Genomic DNA, 25,272 nt, shown 5'->3' with positions numbered 1-25,272 from the left:
TGGATTTCAAGCTTTCTTCTTCAAAGAATATTAGGAGATCATTGGTCTTGATGTTTGGAAGATGGTTAAGCAGGCTGGTAGACGAAATTGTGATCACTATTCTTTAAGTTGTACTTTTATGGAATTTGAAATTGGCACGAGTGGACACAACTCCGTTCAACTAACCAGCAAGTGTACTGGGTCGTCCAAGTAATAAACCTTACGTGAGTAAGGGTCGATCCCACAGAGATTGTTGGTATGAAGCAAGCTATGGTCACCTTGTAAATCTCAATTAGGCAGATTAAATTTGTTTATGGTTTCGAAAATAGAAATAAGAAAATAGAAATAATAAAAGGGATAGAGTACTTATGCAGATTCATTGGTGGGAATTTCAGATAAGCGAATGGAGATACTGTATGGCTCAAGAACGCCTGCTTTCCCACTGCTTCAACTCAATCCTTCTTACTCCTTTCCATGGCAAGCTGTGTATAGGGGTTCACCGTTCGACGATGGCTACTTTTAATCCTCTCGGGAAAATGGTCCTCTGCGGCTGTCACTCGCATGGCTAATCGTCTGGAGGCATTACCTGGCCGAAGGCTACATCCCATCCTCGCAGTGAAAACTACGCTCACGCGCTCTGTCACAGCACGGCTAATCACTGGTTGGTTCCCGCTCCTACTGGAATAGAATCCCTTGATTCTTTTGCGTCTGTCACTAACGCCCAACACTTGCGAGTTTGAAGCACGTCACAGTCATTCATTACCGGAATCCTACTCAGAATACCACAGACAAGGTTAGACTTTTCGGATTCCCAGAATCCTACTCGGAATACCACAGACAAGGTGAGACTATCCGGATCCTCATAAATGCCGCCATCTATCTAGCTTATACCACGAAGATTCTGTTGGAGAATCTAAGAGATACACATTCAAGCTCTGTTGCATGTAGAACGGAAGTGGTTGTCAATCACGTGCGTTCATAAGTGAGAATAATAATGAGCGTCATATAATCATCACATTCATCATGTTCTTGGGTACGAATGAATATCTTGGAATAAGAATAAGAGAGATTTGAATAAAAGAGAATAGAATTGCATTAATACTTGAGGTACAGTAGAGCTCCACACCCTTAATCTATGGTGTGCAGAAACTCCACCGTTGAAAATACATAAGTAAAAGGTTCAGGCATGGCCGAATGGCCAGCCCCCATGATCTGAGAACTAATCGTCCCAAGATGCTCAATATACTAGTAAAAAGTCCTATTTATAATAAACTAGCTACTAGGGTTTACATGAGTAAGTAATTGATGCTTAAATCCACTTCTGGGGCCCACTTGGTGTATGCTTGGGCTGAGCTTGATTAATCCACGAGCTGAGGCTTCTCTTGGAGTTGAACTCCGAGTTATGACGTGTTTTGGGCGTTCAACTCCGGATCATGACGTTTTTCTGGCGTTTAACTCTAGACAGCAGCATGTACTTGGCGTTCAACGCCAAGTTACGTCGTCAATTTCCGAATAAAGCATGGACTATTATATATTTCTGGAAAGCTCTGGATGTCTACTTTCCAACGCCGTTGAGAGCGCGCCAATTGGAGTTCTGTAGCTCCAGAAAATCCATTTCGAGTGCAGGGAGGTCAGATTCCAACAGCATCAGCAGTCCTTTTGTCAGCCTTTTTCAGAGTTTTGCTCAAGTCCCTCAATTTTAGCCAGAATTTACCTGAAATCACAGAAAAACACACAAACTCATAGTAAAGTCCAGAAATGTGAATTTAACATAAAAACTAATGAAAACATCCCTAAAAGTAGCTTAAACTTACTAAAAACTACCTAAAAACAATGCCAAAAGCGTATAAATTATCCGCTCATCACAGGCATTCTCCGGTGTTACTCTTGATCCGAGAATGTTGGAGACTTTACTGGTTCTCATTCCAAAGGTTGAATCACCGGTATCTATGAAATATTTCAGGCCGATTAGTCTCTGCAATGTAGTTTACAAGATCATCACGAAGGTCCTTGTTAATAGGCTTCGTCCTCATCTCGCGGAGATTATTGGCCCGCTTCAAGGAGGATTTATTTCGGGACGAGGAACTCCGGACAACATCATTATTGCTCAAGAAGTCCTCCACTTTATGAAGAAGACTAAATCAAAGAAAGGCACACTGGCCTTTAAGATTGATCTGGAGAAAGCTTATGACAGAGTTGACTAGAGGTATTTAGCTCATACCCTTAAGAGCTTTGGTTTCCCTATTCCTACACTTAATTTAATTATGAATTGTGTCACTACTTCTTCTTTATCTATTCTTTGGAATGGGAGTCGTCTGAATGGCTTTACTCCTAGCCGAGGTCTTAGACAAGGAGACCCTATGTCACCCTATCTTTTTGTGTTGTGTATGGAGCGATTGGCATGCTTTATTAGTCATCAGGTTGATTTGGGCTTGTGGGAGCCGGTTGCTATTTCTAGAGGGGGGACCAAGAATATCCCACTTAATGTTTGCGGATGACTTGCTTCTATTCTGTAAAGCTACAAAGAGACAAGTGCAAAATGTGATGTTGGTTTTAGAGACTTTTTGCAAAGCATCTGGGATGAAGATTAATGTGGAGAAGTCTAAAGTACTTTGCTCTAAGAATGTCTCTGCAACAAGGAAAGAGGTTTTCACTAGGGTATCCTCTATCAGATTTGTCCAGGACTTGGGCAAGTATCTTGGAGTTACCCTTAGCCATTCTAGAGTGACTCGTTCAGCTTTTAATGGTGTCCTGGATAAGATTCGGAGTAGGCTAGCAAGCTGGAAAGGGAGTTTACTCAATCGGGCTGGTAGACTCTGCTTGGTTAATTCTGTTGCCGCCGCTATTCCCACGTACCAGATGCAGGTCTCTATTTTTTCCAAAGGAATCATTAGTAAATTGGAGTCTATGATGAGGAATTTTCTTTGAAAAGGACAAGTTGATGGAAGAGGATTGAATCTTGTTAGTTGGAAGGTACTTGTTACTCAAAAAAAATATGGAGGTTTGGGGATTAGAGATCCTTATTGTGTAAATATTGCTCTTCTTGGGAAGCTAGTTTGGACTTTTTTCCAGCAGCCAAACAAGCTATGGGTCCAATTGTTGGATGCCAAGTACCGATCATCTCTATATGACTGTTTTAGTTATCCTAAGAACAAGGACTCTCCCATTTGGAGGTGTCTTTGCAAGGCTTGAAAAGTGTTGAAGGATGGATTTGCTTGGTGTATTGGAGATTTGAACCAGAATTTTTGGTTTTCTAGCTGGAGGAGAGAAGGACGGTTATCTAATGAGATGGATTATGTTCACATTTCTGATTCGAATCTCCGGATACAGGATATTTGGTCGGTTGGTAGGTGGCATTTGGATACTCTTTATTCTCCTTTATCTCAAAATCTGAAAGGTAATATTCTCTCTTACAATCCAGATGAACAAGCAGGTCCGGAAGTGGGTTGGTATTGGAGTGGATCTGCTGCCAAAGTCTATAACTCACGCAATGGTTACTTATGGTTGTGTAAGCAACTGTTTGGTTGGGAGGAGCGGGAGAATTGGTTTTGGCTTTGGCGTCAGCTTGTTCTGGAAAAGCATAAGTTTTTGGCTTGGTTGTATCTTAAGGAGGCTCTTCCTACTGCAAGTTTTCGCTTTAGAAGAGGGATGTCGTCATCGGATAGGTGTCCAAGATGTCTTTCTAGCCAGGAATCGGTTTTACATTGTATTCGGGATTGTCCAAAAGCTCAGCTTGTCTGGCATAGGTTGGATATTTCTTGTCATCCTTTGGATTTGAAGAACTGGTTCTTGTATCATAGCAGAGAGCATCCGTTCAAGTTCTTTTCGGGATTTTGGTGGATATGGCGAGCAAGGAATAATGACATATTTAATCCCCATGAAACTTGGCCTCCGGAAAAAGTGATTTGTCTAGCATTAACCTCAAAAAAAGAGCTTAGGAATATTTTTGAATTACAACGTATGTCCCTTCCCTCTACTCTAAATGGTTTTTGGAATCCCCCATCCATTGGTACTTTTAAGATTAATTGTGATGCTAGTTATTTTGGTTTGGGTGATAGTGTTGGTTTTGCTTGTGTTATTAGAGATTGTAATGGGAGCTGGCAAAGGGGTGTTTGGGAATGATTGAGAGTAATAGTATTCTTCAAGGAGAATTGTTTGCTATTTGGAGAGGATATCTCTTAGCTTGGGATGTGGGTCAACGAGATGTTATTTGTGAGATGGATTGTGTGGAAGCATTTAATCTTGTTACTCAAAATGGTTTTGGGTTTATTGATCCATTGGCGCTCAAAATAAGAGATATCATGCATTGGAATTGGCGTGTTGACTTTCGTTTGATTATGAGAGATGCAAACACGGTGGCAGATACTATGGCAAAGATGGCGATAAAGTTACAACTTTCGCATGTGGAGCTTCTTTCACCTTGGGAGGAGTTTAAGAGTAGCCTTAACCAGGACTGCCCCTTTATTTAAACAGTTCCTTGTTTTATTTGTTTTGTTTTTCTTTGTTTAATTTATTTCAGTCACAAAAAAATAGATATTTTGATAAAATTGAAAGGTAGAATAATTTTAAAACTAAATATACTTTATTAAAAATATTTAAGAACATTATTTATCAACATATTACTAAATTTAATTAATTATTTTTAATTTAAATTATAAAATAAAATACAAAATAACTAATTATAATAAAATTTATAAAAATATTAATTAATTTAACTCTAAATATTCATAAAACTAATTTAATTACTTTAGATTAATTTCTAAAAAAAAGAATTCAAATTAATAAAATAAACCAAAATTTATTCATAATATAAATTACTTAAATTAAACTATATAATTCTTCTATTACTAAATTTTAATCTCTATCATATAAAATATTAAATTATAATAAAATTACATAAGAATCTTGATTAATATAAAAATCAGTTGAACAGATGCTTTGCGACAAAAATTCTTGTATTTTGTGACAAACAAATAATTTGTTACAAATAATATTGAATTTTGTGATAAATTAATTTTTTGTTACAAAATAATTAAATTTTTTGAAACAAATGAATATTTTGTTACAAAATATTTTGAACTTTTGCAATAACTTCCTCTTTTGTTACAAAATATTATAAAATTTTGTAACAAAATATCGATTTGTTATAAAAACTAATATAATTTGTAACAAAAAAATTAAGTCATTACAAAATAACATAATATTTTGTAACAAATTATATGATTGTTATAAAACATTATTATTATGTAACAATTACTAATTTTTGTTACAAATATTTCATTTTCTTACAGTGATATTAAGAAAAAATAAAGGAGATACTAAAAAAATAATGCAAGTCAAGGAGGACCAACCTTTTTTAGTCACAGAAAGGAGGAGTCCCGACGGCAGAAAGGTGAAGGTTATAAGGCACCAACGAGCGAAAGACCAAAGAATTGAAGTAAGAAAACGAAAGAATAGAGAAAGGAAGCATCAAAGACAAAAAAAAAAGACAGAGGTGGGAAAGATATTTATAAGACACTAGGGACATAATCATAAAATGACTCAATTATTAAAAGAATGCGCCGTTACCAATGTAACTGCCCTCCACGTGTAAATATGAAAAGCCCAAACGAACGCGACGGTTGACAAGACACGACGATTGATAATTTGAAATCACGTCGGTTTTTTAAATCAAATCACGTCGGGTTTCTGAATTAAAAGGGATACCTCGACTTAAGTATCCCTGAGTTCAAACTCGAACCCAATCCACAACGAAGAGGTCGGATTCGAATAGAGACATTATTCATACCCTGACCCAAATGATAAGTTAGACCCAAATTAAACTAAAAGGCCCAATCCATAAGATTGGTCTTCACTGCCTATCCGACCTCCTCAAAGAGGTCGGGGTCAACATGAGCAGACACTTAGCACTTATCTAAGTAACTGCCTCCGTAAATCTTTCTTCCAATACTAGAAAGAATATCTCAATAACCCTAAGATAAAGGGACGGTTATCTACCATCAGAAGTGGAACTGCTTCAACGGTGGTTATTGGCTCATCACCTATAAATACATTGACACCCATCAGGTATACTTAAGTTTCAATATATTCAAAACCTGCTAAACTGTTTGCTGACTTAGGCATCGGAATGTCTTTGCAAGTACCATCCCCCATTCTTCAAAACAAACAACTCGAAGGACGGCTTACGGACGCTAGCCAGCCTAAGACCCCTTCTTTCCAATGTTTAAGCCACACATTCAAGTCCAATTAGTCCGATTTCAGGTGACCCCCAAAACAATAAATATATATATATATATATATATATATATATATATATATATATATATATAATTAATTACTCTATTAGTTTATATCATTTTATCAAATTTTTTGTTAGATATGTATAGTTTAAAAATTTGTAATTGAATTTCTATATATTAGATACAAATTTCAATTAGATTTCTTTAACTATATTTTGTAAAAAAATACAATTTTTAAAAATATTCATTTTTCTTTTTTTATGTTGGATGAATTACAAAATATTCTAAATGTAAAGTAATTTAGAATTAATGTATTTTCTTAAAAACAAATAACAACTATTAACCATCTCGTTATAAATTTTATCTAATATAAAATTTTAATTATAAATTTTTAACTTATAAGAATTTAATTAATTAATTAGTAAAATTATAAAAATTAATAAAATAATTAAACTTATAAAAAATCTATCTATAAAAAATAGGTGAAAAAACATGAAAGAGTGATGCAGTTTTCATTTTTTAACTGAGTAATATTACGAAATTTGAAATACTATAGTAATTAATTTCATTTAACATTACAGTAAGTTGTCAAACAATTTAGTAAAAAATTGAAGTAAGTAAAAAATGAATTTTTATTGGGTTTAAATTTTGAATTTTTCATTATATATTTTATTTTAAAAAATTTAAATATTTTTTATATTAAATATTAATTGCAATATTAGATATGTGATATTAATTTCTAGGACTTTTCCTTTGAATAAAAGTAGTAGACTGTGAGGCATGTGTGGAGATGTGGTCATGCCTTTCAAAGCGAAGCTGCCTAGTTCGTATTAAAAAAAATAGGATAAATCACTAAAATAAAATATTTGAATTTTAAAATTAACGAAATACAATTTTTACAGTTTAAATATAAAATATAATTTTCTACAAAATTATATAAATCGTCATTGGAGTCCCACAATTTTTAAATACATATAAATTGTTGTTGGGGTTCTACAATTTAGATTAAGCAAGTATTTGACCAGCAACTGGGAGGGGTCTCACAGTTTTTATGTGGATGAAAAATAAACATAAACTATGAAAGGTCCAACGGTTTATGCTTATTTTTGAGGTTATGTCTTGCATAATTTTAACTTTAATTGAGTTGGAAATCTTAAAATATGAATGATTATTTTTTTGTTAACAAAAAATTTCTGAACTAATGGGATGTATATCTACAAAATATGAAGCTCAAATCATATAAAAGTTTATAGGAGCCTGTGCACATATAAATTAACTAAAACATGTATTCCATGCCAACCTAAACCAAAAAATATTAATATTATTGTTCTTGTATGGTAATAACTTTGAGATATATTTTACTTTAAAGAGAATTAAATTTGTCTCTTTATATTTAGAGAATGTAAACTTCGAGAAAAAGAAGAATATAAAAAATGGGTACCTACAATTAAAAAAATACTGACACTTAAGTATAAAAAATATATGAAAATAGTAAATTAAAATAAATCAGATATTAGAACTTATTATATATATACTCTTTGTCTTTAGATATAAAAAATTTATTTACAGGCATAAAATGGATGAATGATATTTATATTATGATTGTTTGGTCGTTAAAATAGAAACGATGGTCATTAAATTGATAATGAAGATATCAGTTACAAATAAAGAATAAATAATAATTAAGGTCAAACTATAATTCATATTGAGTAACGGATCAATTATATATGATGAGATTATACAATTTTTAGTGAATTTTTTATTTACAATGTTAGTATAATTAGAATCAATTAGATCAATTAGTATTCATAATATTCTTTTTGAGGAGAATAAATTATTTTTTTTAAGAAAAAATGTTCATATATATTTAACTTATATTAAATAATGCTAATTAATCTAATTAATTCTAATTATACTCTAACACACAAGATTTAATTAAAATTTTAAGTAAAATTAAATAGTGCTTATAATTTAATGTACCCTGGTGTCTAAGTGTATCCATGTATGTTGCACCAAGAATATTCCAGTCAAGATTGATTCATATAATATTATATTATAATTGCTTTGTCCAAATCTTGGGACCATTTCTTTTATATTTATTCAAAATCAGTGGGTGGCTAGCCAATTCATGCTCTCTCTGTTCAAATGGCTTATTAATTAAAAAAAAAAAGAAAATTAAGCTGATAACACTGATAACTAACCCACTTAATGATACATATAAAAAACATTAGAGAAGAGCAGCTAATTTGACCAATAATTATCTTACTTTTCTTCTACCGATTTATACTTATTTTCTATCCACATAAAAATTGTGGAACTCTTTCTACGATTTTTAGTTAAATATTTGTTCAACGTAAACTGTGGAATCCTCGTAACAGTTTATGTGTATTTAAAATTCGTAGAATTTTATCCGTAGTTTATATAATTTTGTAAAAAATTGTATTTTCGTATTCAAACTGTAAAAATTATATTTTGATCATTTTTGAAGTTAAATATTTTATTTTAGTAATTTACTCCAAAAAATAATTATTATAGATATATATTAAAATTAATTATTAATATAAAATATATATTAAAATATAATATATATATATATAATAAGTTAAATAATATATATATTTATATATAAATATATGATAATTAATTTTAATATATAAATAATATTTTTTACAAAAATTAAGTTAAATACAAGAGATTATTTTAGGAACTTAAATATTCTCTAAATATATTCTATGTAATTAATAATCAAGATGAGTATACACCTTTTTTATACACCTTTCATGGCGAATATATATAGATTATATGTTTGGATTATAGTTGAAAATTCATTGACAATTTTTATATTTTAGATATATACAGAGGACTATAGATTTTATGCTTTTATATCCTGATCTATTTGAAAAGAAAAAGTATAAGTAGACAATGAAAATATTAAATAATGTGAATAATAGATATATCGAATATTTAATTCAATAGGTATGCAGATGATTATATATGTTTATTATTTTTAATTGGATTCTTTTTATTCGATTTATTCATACACAGTTAACAATAATTAGATGTTCAATTTAATAAGTATGTGAATATTTATCTTAATGTTAAGGTTTAAGAGATAATAAATTAAGAGCAAAATATTTTTTTATTTTATTAAATTAATTTCAAAACCTATTATTTATATTATTTATAAAAATCATTGTTTACCTAACAACATGTTAGTTTTGATATGTTTGTGTGTGATAAGGCTTGATGATTATTATTGAAGGTAATATCAAAATGTTTTAAATTTTAGGATAAAATTAAAATTTTAGACAATCTTAAAGGATTGTTAGTAATTTTTTTTTTTTTGATTTGTAATTTTATAATAAAAAACTATTATTTGAATACTATTAAAATTAGTTATTATGTATTTATATATAATTATATGTATAATTTAATTTATTTTTAATATATAATTTACACTGATATTAGTGTACATCATGGTTATTTTATAATAAAATACATGACGATGTTTAATGTTTTTTATTTTATTGAAGGATTAAATTTGGGCCTTTTATATATTAATTAAGATAAAGTATTAGTTTAGACCTAAACGTTTAAGTTAAATTTTGGTCTTTAACTTTTTAAATTTTTTATTTCAATTTTAAAAATTTTAAATAAATTTAATATTATTCTATTATTAATTAAACTAAAATTTATATTAGTGATCATAATTTTAATTTATTTATATATTAAAATCAAATGTTATATTAACTTTTAAATATGTTAATTGTTCATATTAAATTTAATTATATGACAAAATTAAACCTTTTGAAATATTTTAAAATTAAAATAGAATTATTAAAATATTAAAAATTAAATTAAGAGTTGACGTTAGAACTAAAATAATACTTTTTCTATATATTATTATCATTATGATTATTTTTTGAAAACTCGATGCTTAGTGACGATATCTCTTCAGCATGGCCACCATAAAAGTCATTACTAAGAACTAACCCAACTTCTTCTTTGACAAGGCCATTAGGGCTGGAGCAAATTTATTAAACTAAAACTAACAATACATTACAACTAGATCCAAAATGTTGTTGTCTACTATCATTTGATATGTTTATAATGTCTTTTACAGTTTTACTCCCTCTTTTTTATTTCGACCACAAAAGAGAAAAGCTTCATCGCACAAAGTGCTTACAAAAATAGTGCGTAAACAGAATGAATAAAAACATAGAAGAAATTAAAAATATTCTCATCACACGTTTCTTTGGTATTATCATCAAGATGAAATCAAATAAAAAGAATTGACAGTGGCCAGGTATAAACAAGCATTCAAGCTCTATGAATGAAGATGATAATAATTCAACAAAAGATTCAATTAAATTGACAAAATAAGAGATGACTGGTTAAGCATTGTCAAATCTCTAGAAAAGCTACTTCTAATATGACTCTACTACTGTAATCATCTTCTTTTGGTTACGGTAAAACCCAAAGAACAACTCTCTCATCTCGAATAACTATGTCAATTTCTGCAACATTTTGGTATGAAAATAATAATCCAAGTTTTTTATTTATTTTAATAATCATTATTTCATATAAGATACTTATTGCATTTTAAATTTATTTCATTATTCAAGCAGTAATTACAAAATGCAAAACTAAGAAATTTAATAGAAAACAAAGTAAATTTAGACAATTTTTTATTATTTTTCAATTTGTTTAAATTTTTTGTATATGTCTTTTTTTCCTTTTTATTTCTCGTATATATTTTTTTTGTTCATTAAAGATAGAATTTTAAAATTTTTGGATAGTAGAATTTATGACACTATGTTATAGTAATTTATTTAAGAAAAAAGGTGAATAGTTAATAACTAAAAGGAAAAAAAAATAAAAACTTAATTATATTATACGTTAAAGACAATAAAGAAGTGTGTAACTCAGCAAAAGCTTAACCAGTTGTAAATAAATATGTTGGTTGCATATATTTTACACACACTTCTAAGAATACATAAAGATATATGTGTGAAGTGAATACATAAAACAAGAAGATGAATGATATATTAGAAGCAAAGCAAAACCTAATATGAGAAGAGGAAGGAGAGATGGAAGGGGGAGCGATGGATGGAAGGTGCGGTGTGAAAGCCAAGGCGGAGTGGGTCACGTGGGCAGCGTTGAGTACTTGAGTTAGAGAGCTACAGCCATTAAAGTGAAAGTGTACGGTCATGGCCCCCATTTCACGTGAAGGGGGCGTGGGTCTTGTTTGGTTTCGAACCAACCACACCACCACCACCATCACCATGTACATCTTATGTACTTATCAATCGAGTGAACACGCTGCGTACACCGTTTCCACTTTCCTCTGATTTTTTTTTTTATTTTTATTTCTATTTTCTTTATTTTTTCCTTTTTCGTATTTCCATCACACCCCACGATACACATACATAACACATTGCACGCACTACATATGCTCATTAGTCATTACTCATTAACGTGTAATCTTCTATTTCATTTTGAAATCTCTATTCACATATATAGCTACCTTTTAGAATAATATCATATTCTCTCAACAAAATCTAATGCTAGTTGTAAATTCCACGTTTGATGAAAATCAGCCAACCGAAAAAGCCGGTTATTAAAATACCTAGCTAAAGGGGATAACTAAGTACTAATTTTGCATACAAAATTTTAAAAAATATATATTATATATTATTAGAAACTGAAATAAATAATAAATAAACATTATGCATAGTGTGTGGCTAATTAGCTTGATGAGTGGTCATATAACAATACTCTTCCTTTGTTTTCTTTTTTAACTTATTCACCTACTAACTTTTTGAATGTGGTTTTTCATTCCAAGTTAATTATTATTATGTTCATTAGTCATTGGTTACGTGTAAAGTCTTAGATATTTCCCAATAATAATTGATATGATCTTCACGGCCATCATAATAACGTCTGTGGTATATAAGACAAAATATGAGATTTGGTTAAATTTTTAAAAGCCATGAAGCAAGGCTAAAATGAGATTAGACACCCCAAAAAGTATATTATCCAAACAATTAATAAAGGTCTCTGCATTGTGGGGAAGACAGTCAATTGCATATATATAGGATAGGACTTTATCAAATACAATGAACTATATATGCATGGAGACGAGAGTAGTGGCAAGCAAAAGATGATTAGTAGTGTCTACTAATTTTATTATTTTTTGAATCAGGTGTATGTGTCTATGTAAATAATATTATGATGATGATGACAAGTTGACGTAGGGATGATTATTACTCGCTATATGGCTAAGCATGGAAGATATGATTCATGGGAATATTTCCTTTCCCATGTGTTGCTAAAATAATTAAAGTAGTTGAAATGTGGCATACGATATTTATTAATCTTTTGTCCGCATTATTAGTCACATACAAAACTTGACTTGCAAAACTAAAGGTGATTCGTGGAATAATATTTACCCGCAAGTGAATTTTTTAATTTCTTGGGTACGATTACTCATAATGATAATGATTTTAATTAATTACGTACATTCTATTTGACTTTGATAGAGTAAGTTCTTCATATGTTTGAATAAGAATAGTTACGGTGAATGAATGTTCCAAATCTCGGAGCGTAATTGGTGTGGCGGCGTGGATTATCAATGTGCAGAGGCCAATCAAGTATCAACAAGTAGCGATTAAGTTTATATCGACAATTTATGGATGACTATGGTGGAAGTCACTCATCATATATGAGTCATGATTGAAATTAGTCAAGCTGTAACAATCACTTTTTTTTTGGCCTGAAGAATTAATTTGCAGTGAATTTGAGTTTCATTTAAGAGTGTATCACTAGTCAATAAATTATTATATACACAAAGCAAAATTTAAACCCAGTACTTAAGGTAAGTGAACAAGTAAGGTGACTTTTTTTCATCCACTGCAAATTTGACTCCACTAATCTTAATCAACAAACAAATCACTGTACTTTTCCCTATCTTTAACAAATAATCAAATCATGAATTATAAGTAGTGACAACAATAGTAATTAATCAATTCGCATTACAAGTTTTATATCTTTTAAGTATGAAGTCTCTAAAAAAGTTATAAATACGAAGACGGTGTATTATATAAATCTGAAATTATTATAACTTTATCATTGATATGGGATGAATGTTGGACCATTAATAATCTTTGATTGTAAAAGACATGAATTATCAAATGAAAAATATTATGTCTTTTAAAATTCAGATTTTGGTTAGTCTTTTTAAAGATTTATTATTATTTAATTAATTTAAATATTTATTTTTATGTATTAGTTGTTCAAAAAATCAAAAAAATTATTTATTTTTTATTTTTTTTTTAAATTTAAATAAAAGACAATATTTAAAAGATATTATATTACACTGTTACCAAACTATGACTATTCTTCATGTGCCATATTGCTAATAAACATGAGTATATATGTAGGCGCATTGCATGATTCCTGACCTAATAAGCATGGAAGATAGAATGATAATTGTTAGATTTTTTGGTGACAAGTAAGTATGTGGAGATGCACAAAGTTGCAGGGATTGATGAGCAGACATATATAAGACTTGACATAAGCAGCTTCGGGCCGTGTCCGTGTGGGTTGCAATCATGGAGTTGTTCCAACTTCCAACTCATTGCAATGTTAGTAACCATCATACATTCATACACCATTATTATTATTCACTACTACAATTGCATATACCATCCATTTTTGGGACCACCATTCCTTACTTTATGGAATTATTATATATCTTAGTTTACTGTCTAGCCATTGTTAATACTTTTTAATTTGTTTGGATATCAATCGAAATAATATATGTGTGCAATTAAATATTATATATTTTGCACTTTTTTTTAAAAAATTTGGTCTAAAATAAATTTGCACTCTGATAATCTCACAATCCTCACATGTATATTATTAGAAATATATTAACTTTGATTTTTCCTATCTTTTTGTGTCATAAGAAACAAGCTAATAAGATTAGGTCTTGTCAAAATGTTTGGTGTTTATATGATATATAAAAATATAATATTCAACATAGTATCATCAATAATATTGTAAAAATAATTGTGAATAATATATATATTAATAAATTGTCTTAAACTGTTAACATGTGATATCGAAGTAGAAAAGGGGAGACATAAGAAACTGATTTATTTGTTGAGTCTCATATATTATTATTTAACTGTTCTTAAAATTTTTAAAAAATATGATGAAAATATGTCAGATATGAAATAAAATTTAGCTATATATATTTATATTAAAATATTTTTACAATGTTTTCAAATATTTTTAAAATATTTATTTATTTATTGTTATTGTTTAAATCTTTGTTCTAGATTTTTACAATTTTGGTTTGTTGATTTGATGATGAAAGAAAAGAATAGCGGGAAAGCCGCAGAGACAGATCAGATTGTACGGAGTGGGCCATGGCGTTTTCTTCAGGTGGGACTCGCACTGGAGCCTTTGCCCTTTGAGCCTTTCACATCTCACTGCAGAAATTTCAATTTTCTTTTTCATATAGTTACTTTATTAATCACAAATTATTTACTGGAATTGGAAAAAAAAATAATATAAGGGAAAAGGAGAGTATTATAAATATTAAAACCATCAGTCGAAACTCAATTACAGTAAAGTTTATATGAAGTTGATAATTCAGAGTTGTCAGATAAAAATTTAATTAAATTAATTAAATTATTTAATAATTTTTATCTATTAATTTTATGTAAAGTTAATTGCATTTAAATTTTTTTTACCAAACATCTATAATAATTCAAAACTAGTTTACGTATATTTGTATATATTTTTTTACTTATTTCAGAGACATTTTTAATAAAATAATCAATTATCATAATAATTATATTTTTTGAGAAAAATAATTATATCTTTTACATAAATTAAGCAACTTTTTTTTCAATTAAAATAATAAATTTTTCTATGAATATAGAAATAGCCACTACTATATTTTTTATTTACAAATATAAATATAATTTAATTATATTATTGATAAGATTTATTTAATAAAATAAAACTTAAATTAAATTATTAAATTATATTGTTTGTAATATATAATTAAATAATTTATATTAATTAATTTCAACTAAATCTTCACAACAACTTCGCTACCCTACCACCATCAACCTTAAGAAACACTACCATATATAATATAATAAGTGACTAAGTGTCACTAATAATTGCAATTAAAAATTTAAATTACACACTTTTTCTGGTCCACGTACAGCTCTTTTAATTTATAGAAGAAATGGTTTTCTTTAGAAAAATGTTAAAGCATCTGTAAAATTTATTATTTTTTATTAATAATTAGTTAATAATATTTAAAATGTAGAGTAAAAATATATTATTAAATTAAAAAATTAGATTAATAATTAAAAATATTGATAAAAAATAATAAATTTATCTTGCGTTTTAAGTTTTTTTTCGTCTTTTTATATATTTTTTTTGTCTTATTTTTGTCTTTATTTTTTTTTTAATTTCCACTTAAGTCACTCCGTAACTTAAGAAATTCTCATTTAAAAAAATGTAAACATGAATGTAAGGATGTATCATGTATCATCAGTACCATACTACCATCCGCTTCAGATCACACCCATGCACATGCCGAAGGCCTCATTAAAGAACATATATTAAAGACTCTTTGATCAGATGTCAACAAAAAATATGTTCGTTAAAACATTAATCAAATATTTATGTCATCATCAAATACAGTACTTTAAAAAACAGGATATAGTTAAGCTTGTTTCGATAAACGCCATATTTTTTTTATGTCATTAAACATTAATATAATAAGTTAACATCTCCTAGTAAGCTTCTAGTATTAAAAGGGCGAAAAAAATATAAGTTTATTACGACATGTATATAAAAAAATCAACTATTAATATTTATATAAAATATATATTGTATTCATATAAAAAAAGTTTAAAGTATAATTCATTTGATATGAAATGTTTCATTCTTTCAGCTTCTTTAAATATAGTTCGACCTCTAAAAAATATAATAAATAAAATACTTATAAAAAATATTTTGATATTTAAGTCAATGTATTATCTAATAAAGGTCAAAATATATTTAAAAATATATTTTTTTGGTTAAAAATATAATTTTTTTCGAGCACGCTACACATTCATGTAACTATATAATCAAGTTGGTCCAACTCTAAATAGAATTACGCACATTAATGACGAGTGAAAACATGCGCTTAAAAACCCTTTGTTACTTCGCGCTCATTATGAAAAAACGTTACTTCTTACTCAATACAAAACCACTCATTCTCTTTAAATTTCTCTCAAAATCACTCAAATTTTAGTCACATTTTCTGCGAAAACTACTACTGAAAAAGAATTGCGAAAAGATTTGGAAATGAACAACCACACGAAAACAGCAACAGAGATTCATCTTCCTCCTCCTCCTCATTCTCTTTCTTCTTTTTCGCCTTCTTCTTCACGTGTTTTCTTCTTATTTTCATTCTTTTGTTGTTATTGCTGCTGTATTTTTTTTCTTTTCCTCTTTCTCTCCCTAGTGAAGAAGCAGTAGACGGTGAAGAAGAAGAGCTTTAAATTGTGCAAAACAGAAATGAACCGAAATGGCTAACTCCACTGAACCAAACATCATTCATGTCTTGAATAAAACATCATAAACATTTAATCATAAAAGAAAAATATTTCTACATGTACAAGAACTCAATTGAACACACTAACAATCAAGTAAATCAAAATGAGCAACTCCACTAAACCAAACAACATCCATGTACTGAATAAAATGTCATAAACATTCAATCATCAAGAATAGCATTTTTCCATGCAAAAGAAGTCAACTAAACACATAACAAACAGATGAACCGAAATGACCAACACCTACCATTGAACCGAATACCAATGATATGCTAAATAAAACGTGACAAACATTCAATCAGTAAGAAAAATATTTCTGCATGCACAAGGACCAAACTGAATACATTTACAATCAAGTGAATCAAAATGAGCAACTTCACTTAACCGAGCAAGATGTTGGTGTTGTTGGTGATGATTATAACGAAAGAAGAAGGAGAAGAAGAAGAAGAATATGCATGCACGAAGAAGAAGAAGCAGAAGAAGAACCTACGTGCGCGAATTTGAAAGAAGAAGGGGGAGGAGGAAGAGGAGGAGAAATACTATTCTTATTGATTGAAAGTTGATCACCATTTATTCACCACATGAACATTATTCGGTTCGGTGGTCTTTGTGATTTTGATTCACCAAATGGATGTTGTTCAGCTCAGTGGCCTCCTTTTACTTTATTCAGTGTTTAAGATTATTGTGATAGCATGCAGCAATCATTCCCTACTTGTCTCAACGTAATAACCTCATTCAACTGATTTGAAGTTGAATCATTCATTGTTTCCATTCAAAAATGTAGATTGAAAAAGAAAACGAAGAAGAAGAACGATGGAGCTTATTACGTTGAATTCAATGCAGATCAATAATGAATAATGCGAGCAGAAAAAAAAAAATGCGAACAGAGAAGAACAACGAATTTTATTAGGTTGAAGAAGAAGAAGAGAGAAGAAGAAAAACGAAAACGCGAAAAGAGAACAATATTTACATTATATGAGATACATGTATAACAAATGTATAAAGGAGTTAAAAAAACGCGTCTAATTGAAATTATTTGTATAATTTTGATGAAAAAATTATATAGATATAGAACTCTTCTGAATTCTTTTATAGTGATTTTCATTTATTGCACTTGATCTGTTACAATAAATAATATTGGTAATATTTAATCATTTGTAACGGGACAGTGAATATTAACATTTAAAAAAAAAAAGTAACCTTTATGGTTGTGAAAATTAATTATTTTTAAATTAAATTAAGATAATATATTTTATAAAAATTATAATTTTTACTTTATCATGTTATCAATTTTTTATTTTAAAAAATATATATTTTATATAAATATATATAAATTAGTTTAACAAGTGATTTTTTATGTATATATTTTTTTGAAAAACAAAAACATAAATTGAATGCACACACATTTTTTTTAGATGATGTTGGTGTCAGCAACTGATTATTAGCAATTAATTTGCTTAATAATTATAATTTTAGATCTTATCTGATATATGTGTATGTTTTCTGATTTAATTTATCTCTGCCAAAATGGAACTTAGAGCAGCAGCAGTAGTTTGCATATTATATATTAATTGCAATAATTAAAGAAATAAATGAATAAATATATGAGTTTAATTAGAGTAATGCCTCTGAAAATGGGAATCTTGCATTGTCAATTTGTATTGTGGAACGTGGACCTTCACCAGTAGTTGTGTCACTTTAAAATTATAAATAGAAATAAAGAACGGCAGCCTACACTTTTTTGCCACATAATAATGTATGTGATCACTGATCTTATGGTAAAGAAAATGAGCAAGTCCTTGTCGCTCGCCATCATCAACTATCCACCAGGGACCTTAAAACTAGCTAGGGTTTCGGATGTATATGCATATTTAGTTAAGTTCCACATTAGTTATTCTAGCTAAGATCAAATAGTACCTTTATATATACTTTCTAATATTTGTGAAATTATTTCTTTCATATAATATATAAAGTTATCTATCTCAAATTCTTATAAAATTCAAATTTATTTTATCATTATCAATTATGTTAACCATTATTTTAATTAATAACCATATATATAATACAAAAATTAACTATTAAATTAATTATTATATATTTATACATGAATAAACAGTTGTCAGAATAATCAAATTTACTATAATAAAATAATAATTAAATTGAAAATATACTAATAATAAAATTCATGAATAAAAATTTTATGAGATATTAAAATACATATTTTTCAAAAACCAAATGGAAATATGAGTAATATTAAGTAATTAATTTTTTATTAGCAAACAGTGGCGGAACTTGGAATAAAATTTTGGAGGGGCCACATAGAAGATAATTGTCAAAATGCTTTTTATATGGACTCCATTTAAGATAAGCTCGTCTAATCTCATTTCTCTGGTTTTGGTGATATTGCCAAATTTAAAGCTGTTTTTCAGGGTCTCGTTCCAAAAAATTAACGTCAAACTTATCAGATGTAACTTTTTGAACTTTTAAAAGTTGTATCTCACTTTTTTCGCGATTCATTAAAGTAGAAAAACTATCTACATGTGTTGATATTGTAAAAATTATATGTTCTCCTTCTTAAATATTAGTCTTCCTCTTAAAAAATGCATCAATTCTTTAATTTTTCATTATTATTTTATAATAAAATTTAAATATATATCCTGTAGAATATGTAAAGAAGAAGTTAGAAGAACAAATATTAAAATTTATAATATTTATTGAATTTTTTTATCAATTTATACAAATACAATAATATTAATACTTATTGAATATTCAATTATTTTTTATCATATAAAATATTAAATTAAATAAATAATAAAATATAAAATAATATTAAATTAAATAAATAAAAATATCTAATTTTTTATATTTAAACTTAAAGGTAGAAAGAGTGTTGCTTATTAAATTTATTGGGTACTTTAAGTCATAGTAAAGTATTTAAACCAATTGAATTATTTTTTATTTTTTGAAAAAGTACTACTAATTTTTTTATAAAAAGTTTGGGGGGGCCGTGGCCCCCCTTGTCTGAACTAAGCTCCACCACTGTTAGCAAATATTAGTTAATTTTTTAAAAATTTTTATTTATTTTAAATTTTAAATTTTAAATTTTAAATTATAATTCTTTAATAATAAATTTTAAATATTAAAATTGACTAATGTTAATTAAGTAAAAATGAATTTTCTGTATCTTTTTTATAAATATAAAATTAATTTTTTATTAAAAATTAGAAAATTCGAATTCGCGATCTCTTAAATAAATACAAAGAAATTATGCTATTTAAAATATAATTTATTGACTATAAATATAAAGTTAATTATTGATATAAAATATACGATAAAATATAAAATATATATTAAAAATAAATTAAATAATACATATATTTATATATAAATATATAATAATAATTTTAATAATTAATTTTAACGTATAAATAATATTTTTGACAAATATATTGGTAGGGAGAGGTAAGTGTGAAAGGAACCAATGGGAATTTAGAGAAAGGAAAATAGTATATAAAGCCTTGGTGGCTCTATATATGTGACCACAAACCTTGCTCCACTGTTACCATTCATCCACTTCTTCCTTCCCCCTCTTCTTTTCTCTTTTCATCTCTCGCCATTAATTAGATCTATCTCCGATCCCCCGAGCTCCCTTAGTTTACTTATTTTCTTTTGAGTACTTGTATTCGATCCTCAGCTCCGAAGGCTGCCTTTGAATTCCATGAATTTCTTTCATGACTATACTTTTCTGTCTCCGATCTGTTTTTCTTTTGTTGAAGATCGATGAACAATAACTGGGGGGCCTAGCAAACACAACACACACTCCTAACCACTCCCAGAAAGCCACGTCAGCATCTCCCTCGTGGCCTTGCCGCTGCTAAAAATTTACTCATCTCATCAGCATATAAAGTAATCATCATAACATCTGATCTCAATTGATTATTATCTTTTCTTCTTTATCTCTCTCTCTCTCTCTCTCTGTGTTTGATTCTTCTGTACCCTACAACTACAACTACAGGAGTGTTAGGAGACGAGCTTCCTTGAGATTGGTCTTTACTCTCTACTCTTTCTGAGTAATCTATACACGAAGTTACGCTACAGCTTCTTCTACTTCGTATGCACGTGTTTAATTAGCAGGAAGTTGCATGGGGATGAAGAAATCAAAGTAAAAGCAGTCGTTGTTTGCGGATGTAGCATCATCAAGATTCACATGCTGCAACAAGTGCTAGCTTATGAGAATCTTGATGATGCTGCATCGGCCATAAACGACTTTAGTAGTGGGTAGGAGGTGGGAACTGGTGGAACAACATCTTCACACACGAGATCTAGAGGCACCATCACCACAGGTCACTACTCTTTCTTTAATTTCACTTCTTGTCAGATGGCCGGCTTAGTTTAATTATTTCTTATTCAACCTTTATTAATTTCTTAATTTCATTTTTAATAATTAATATACTTGTCAATTAGTGCCAATTTTTTTATTGTCACGCCCTCTACTATACCCACTGCTTCTTTTTTTAATGAGGATGGGGATGCATTCATTATTATCTAGGTCTTTTGCAATTTGTAGGCAATCCTAGGTTATCTAATTTCTCTTTGTTATTTATTTATATACATACATACACTACTACTATTTGAAGTCTTATGCTGACTTCATTTACAGATCTATCTATTACTATGAATGAATATTCCTTTTCATCATACAATATTGCAAATTATCTTCATAGTTTTGTTTTCTTTCTTTCTTATACTACTTATCCATATTATATACACAATTAGACCCAAACACACACACAAAAGAGGAAGAGAGAAGGGTCACTCACTTCTAGTAAAGTCTTCATGCCGCCTTTATTTTATTATTATACAGTACATTTAATTTCTTTTTTAATTACTATGTGATGAATATATATGGCTTTAATTAATTAGATTCATATTTATTTCTACCATATCTTTTGGATTATTGTTCTGTGTGTCCATAGCTAGCACTTTTTCTTTTTTTCTCTTTTCATTTTTACCCTATGGATACACTGGAAATCATTATTGTAGAGAAATTCAGCCTGCAGTTTTAATTGGTACCTCACTGTATTTTGAAGACAAGGGCCACTGAGTTGTACCTTGTGATACTTATTCTTGTGTTTTTTTTTTTCTTCTCTCTTTCTTTCTTTAATTTCTCTCTTTTTTTTTTGGGGGGGGGGGGGGGGAGGGGGGTTCGGTTCCCGTGCCCACAAGCTTTGTACTTGTTAGTTATTATTGTTGTTACTGCATTACTTTTTAATATTGTATGCAGAAATTAAATATATTTTAGGTAGTAATGGACATATATTCTTCCAAGTGGTTGGATATGCATCTGGGAATTATAAGATATCACTGAAAAATTGGAGTTGGATATGCAAATTATCAAAGAGCATACACTATTGTCTGATTTCTATGATCAACTATCTTTTGCTCAAAGGTGGACCAACACCTATAGATGCTGCAACGTTGAACCATTGGTAAGTAGTACTATATATTCTCTTTTATTTCAAATATGGCAGAGATATTTCAAGCCATTCATCTACTATTATTATTAGAGAATTTTTTTTTAAGAGTACAATTAGGTGAAAAAAATGAAGAGTTTTATAGAAAAAATATGTGCATTGTATATGACAAAAATTTTTTGAGCGAGTTTTTTTTATTAAAAAAAATCTTTATTTTTTACTAAAACTTTATTGTTCAATAATATTATTCTATTTCATTCCTCTTTTAATTTATTAATAATGATTTTTATACGTAAATAATAAATATATCTTAGCTAGCTAAAACTTTAATTTTAACATATACATCTTATTATTAATTATTATTATTAAGATGTATGTCTGTTTGAATATATTCCAATATCTTTTTTGTTTATTGATGATAGTGATTATTCATTCTCTATTTAAGATGTTATCATGGAAATCTGTGTGCTGGCATCACTGTCCAATATTGCTTGCATATAAATATTGTTGGAGATACATATATATCATTCATACATAAACTCATGTATATATACATAATTAGTTTTAGTTATTTTCTTAAAATAAGGAATATTGTACAAGCTAAGCATAACTTGCCCTATTTCTTTGTACCTTTTTTCTCATCGCAGTACTACTTTTGTGTTCACTCTTCAGTGCTAACCATTACACATACACTTTAATTTGTTTGTTGAGCTTTGACTGACATATAGGCAGTTGATTAGTCTCTTTTGAAAGGATCTTTTCAAATTGTGAAATTAAATTAGGTAAATTATATCACTTAATGACACAAAGACTTCATAATAATCTAATTTAAGTCAAATATAAGTCAATTGTCGTAAGAGAAAATTGACTAATTAAGTTAACTATTACCTAACCTTGTTAGATGATGATGAGGACATATAGTTTCTGTGTGAAGCTGCTAGCTATGTCTATTTATTATTGCTGTTTAAAGCAAGCTTACTTAATTAGTTAAAGCTGCATTAGACTAAAGCAATTATTAATCTTCAACCAGATTCCTCCACTTTTGATGTCATACCTAACACTAACAATAATAATGTAGTTATTAATAAGAGGATTATTTATATGCAACTTAATTAACTCATCATGAGTAGTGTTTGATTTGGTTGCAGTTAAGGAATATTTTCATCTAAATTTGGGGAGTCTATACTTCCACCTCTCTAACCATGCATCTCCTACATGCTGTTCCACATGAATCTTATGTAAGTACTAGCTAATTTCATATATGTGTATATAAATTGAGTTAAGCTATATTCTTATGATGATATCTCTACCTATATTTCCTTGCCTTTTAATAATAATACATAAAAAATTAAACTAAAAAGTAATAAGTGTATGCTTTTTTAATAGTTTGGCATACAAATGCACTTAATACTCTTCTGTTTTATAACTAGTAATTAAATATGTGATATAAGAAACTGAGTTAAGTGTATTAAGAATATTATTTGTGCACTTCTTTAGCTGTACAATTTATTCATCGGTATCTTCATAAACAGTGAGAATTGAAACAATACACAGTAGTTAGCATCAGTGTCTTAAAATCGGCTTTACAAGTGCTTTACAAGTAACATTTTTCTGTTCATCTTATCATCTCTTTCACTTTCTTTACATTAGTTTTGTAGGTTACTCTATTTAATCAATAACCACCACCACCATCTTATTCACCAAATTAATATGATGATCAGTACATAAATTAAAACAAAACAAATGTCTTGCTTATAGAATATCTAAAAATTTCACGTATCTATAATGATAATAATCATCTCTAAATTTTCTTTTATCAAACATTATTAATTAGTTACACCTTTAGTTGAGATTTAAATTTAACTTCTACTGAAATCATAATGTATGCATATATATTTCTTCCTTGGTTCCCGGCCAGCCATGGTACAAAAATTATTGCATTGATAATGCATAAACTCAACTACTCTTCATTCATAAATGTATAATATTATCTTGTTATTCAATACAACAAAATAAGTCAATATAAAATTCACACATCTAACAAGTCAAAGATTATACATTTAAAATTTATATTTATCCATCTTCATGGAATTATTTATCCAAAAGTTTAAATTTTGGTGAATACTATGGTACTTTTAACATTATGCATAACTTACTAAAAAGGATAAATATATAATATTTAATAAATTTTAAATTTTATTTTTTTAAAATAAATTAAACAATTTAAACGCCACCATAAAAACATCATAAAATTTATCTTAAATTTTATACTATATTATTAAATTATAAAAAAATAATATAAATAATTATATCTTTAATAATTAATTTTTTATTTTTTTAAAAAAATACTAAAGACCATTAAAATTTATTATTTTTTTATCATCAATTCAATTTATTTAATCTATTTTTTTAGTTTATAATCCAACAATATTTTTTATCACATCTTTTTAAATATTAATAACTAACTGATGATAAAAAACAATAAATTCTGATAATCCTTTAGCATTCATCTTCTTTAAATTTATCCTTTTGTCAATATGGGCTATATATATATATATAGGGGAATTAAAAGAAAACTGCGTAGGTTATGGCTTTATTAGTAAGAATGAACTATGGCTTACATCGTTCATTGACAATGTGTCTCACATTTTTAAGAAAGAAACAAAAGCATTCCATCAATTGTGTACTTCTTGCTTACCTTGCCCATATTTGTAGCTCAGCTTTGGTACGAAGCTACTTGGATAGCATATAGCATATTGGTTGTGCTTAACTTTATGATATATATACATACAGTACTATAATGTTTAAATTAACCACATTTTTTCTTCCCTCTTTTTAGTAAAACTGAAAAGTTGTCTTATTAAACGTAATTAAGAAGTGAATTGTCAATTCACAAGCAGTATTTTTGGAAGACTTATTAGTGGACTATACATTTTTATATATATT

The 25,272-nt window shown here is 28.3% G+C and overlaps 1 long non-coding RNA gene across 1 annotated transcript; it reads left to right on the top strand.

Annotated features, from left to right (window-relative positions):
- The first annotated feature begins 20,389 nt into the window (after positions 1-20,389).
- On the top strand, positions 20,390-23,639 carry LOC112706820 (uncharacterized). Its single transcript, XR_003811394.2, has 4 exons — positions 20,390-20,758; positions 20,868-21,195; positions 22,137-22,341; positions 23,475-23,639. It is a non-coding gene; the product is annotated as an uncharacterized lncRNA (long non-coding RNA).
- Positions 23,640-25,272: the final 1,633 nt, after the last annotated feature.

Source organism: Arachis hypogaea, chromosome 8, assembly GCF_003086295.3.
Source record: "Arachis hypogaea cultivar Tifrunner chromosome 8, arahy.Tifrunner.gnm2.J5K5, whole genome shotgun sequence".
NCBI lineage: Eukaryota > Viridiplantae > Streptophyta > Magnoliopsida > Fabales > Fabaceae > Arachis > Arachis hypogaea.
The sequence above is the reverse complement of the archived record's forward strand: the minus strand, read 5'-3'. Positions and strand labels throughout refer to the sequence as shown.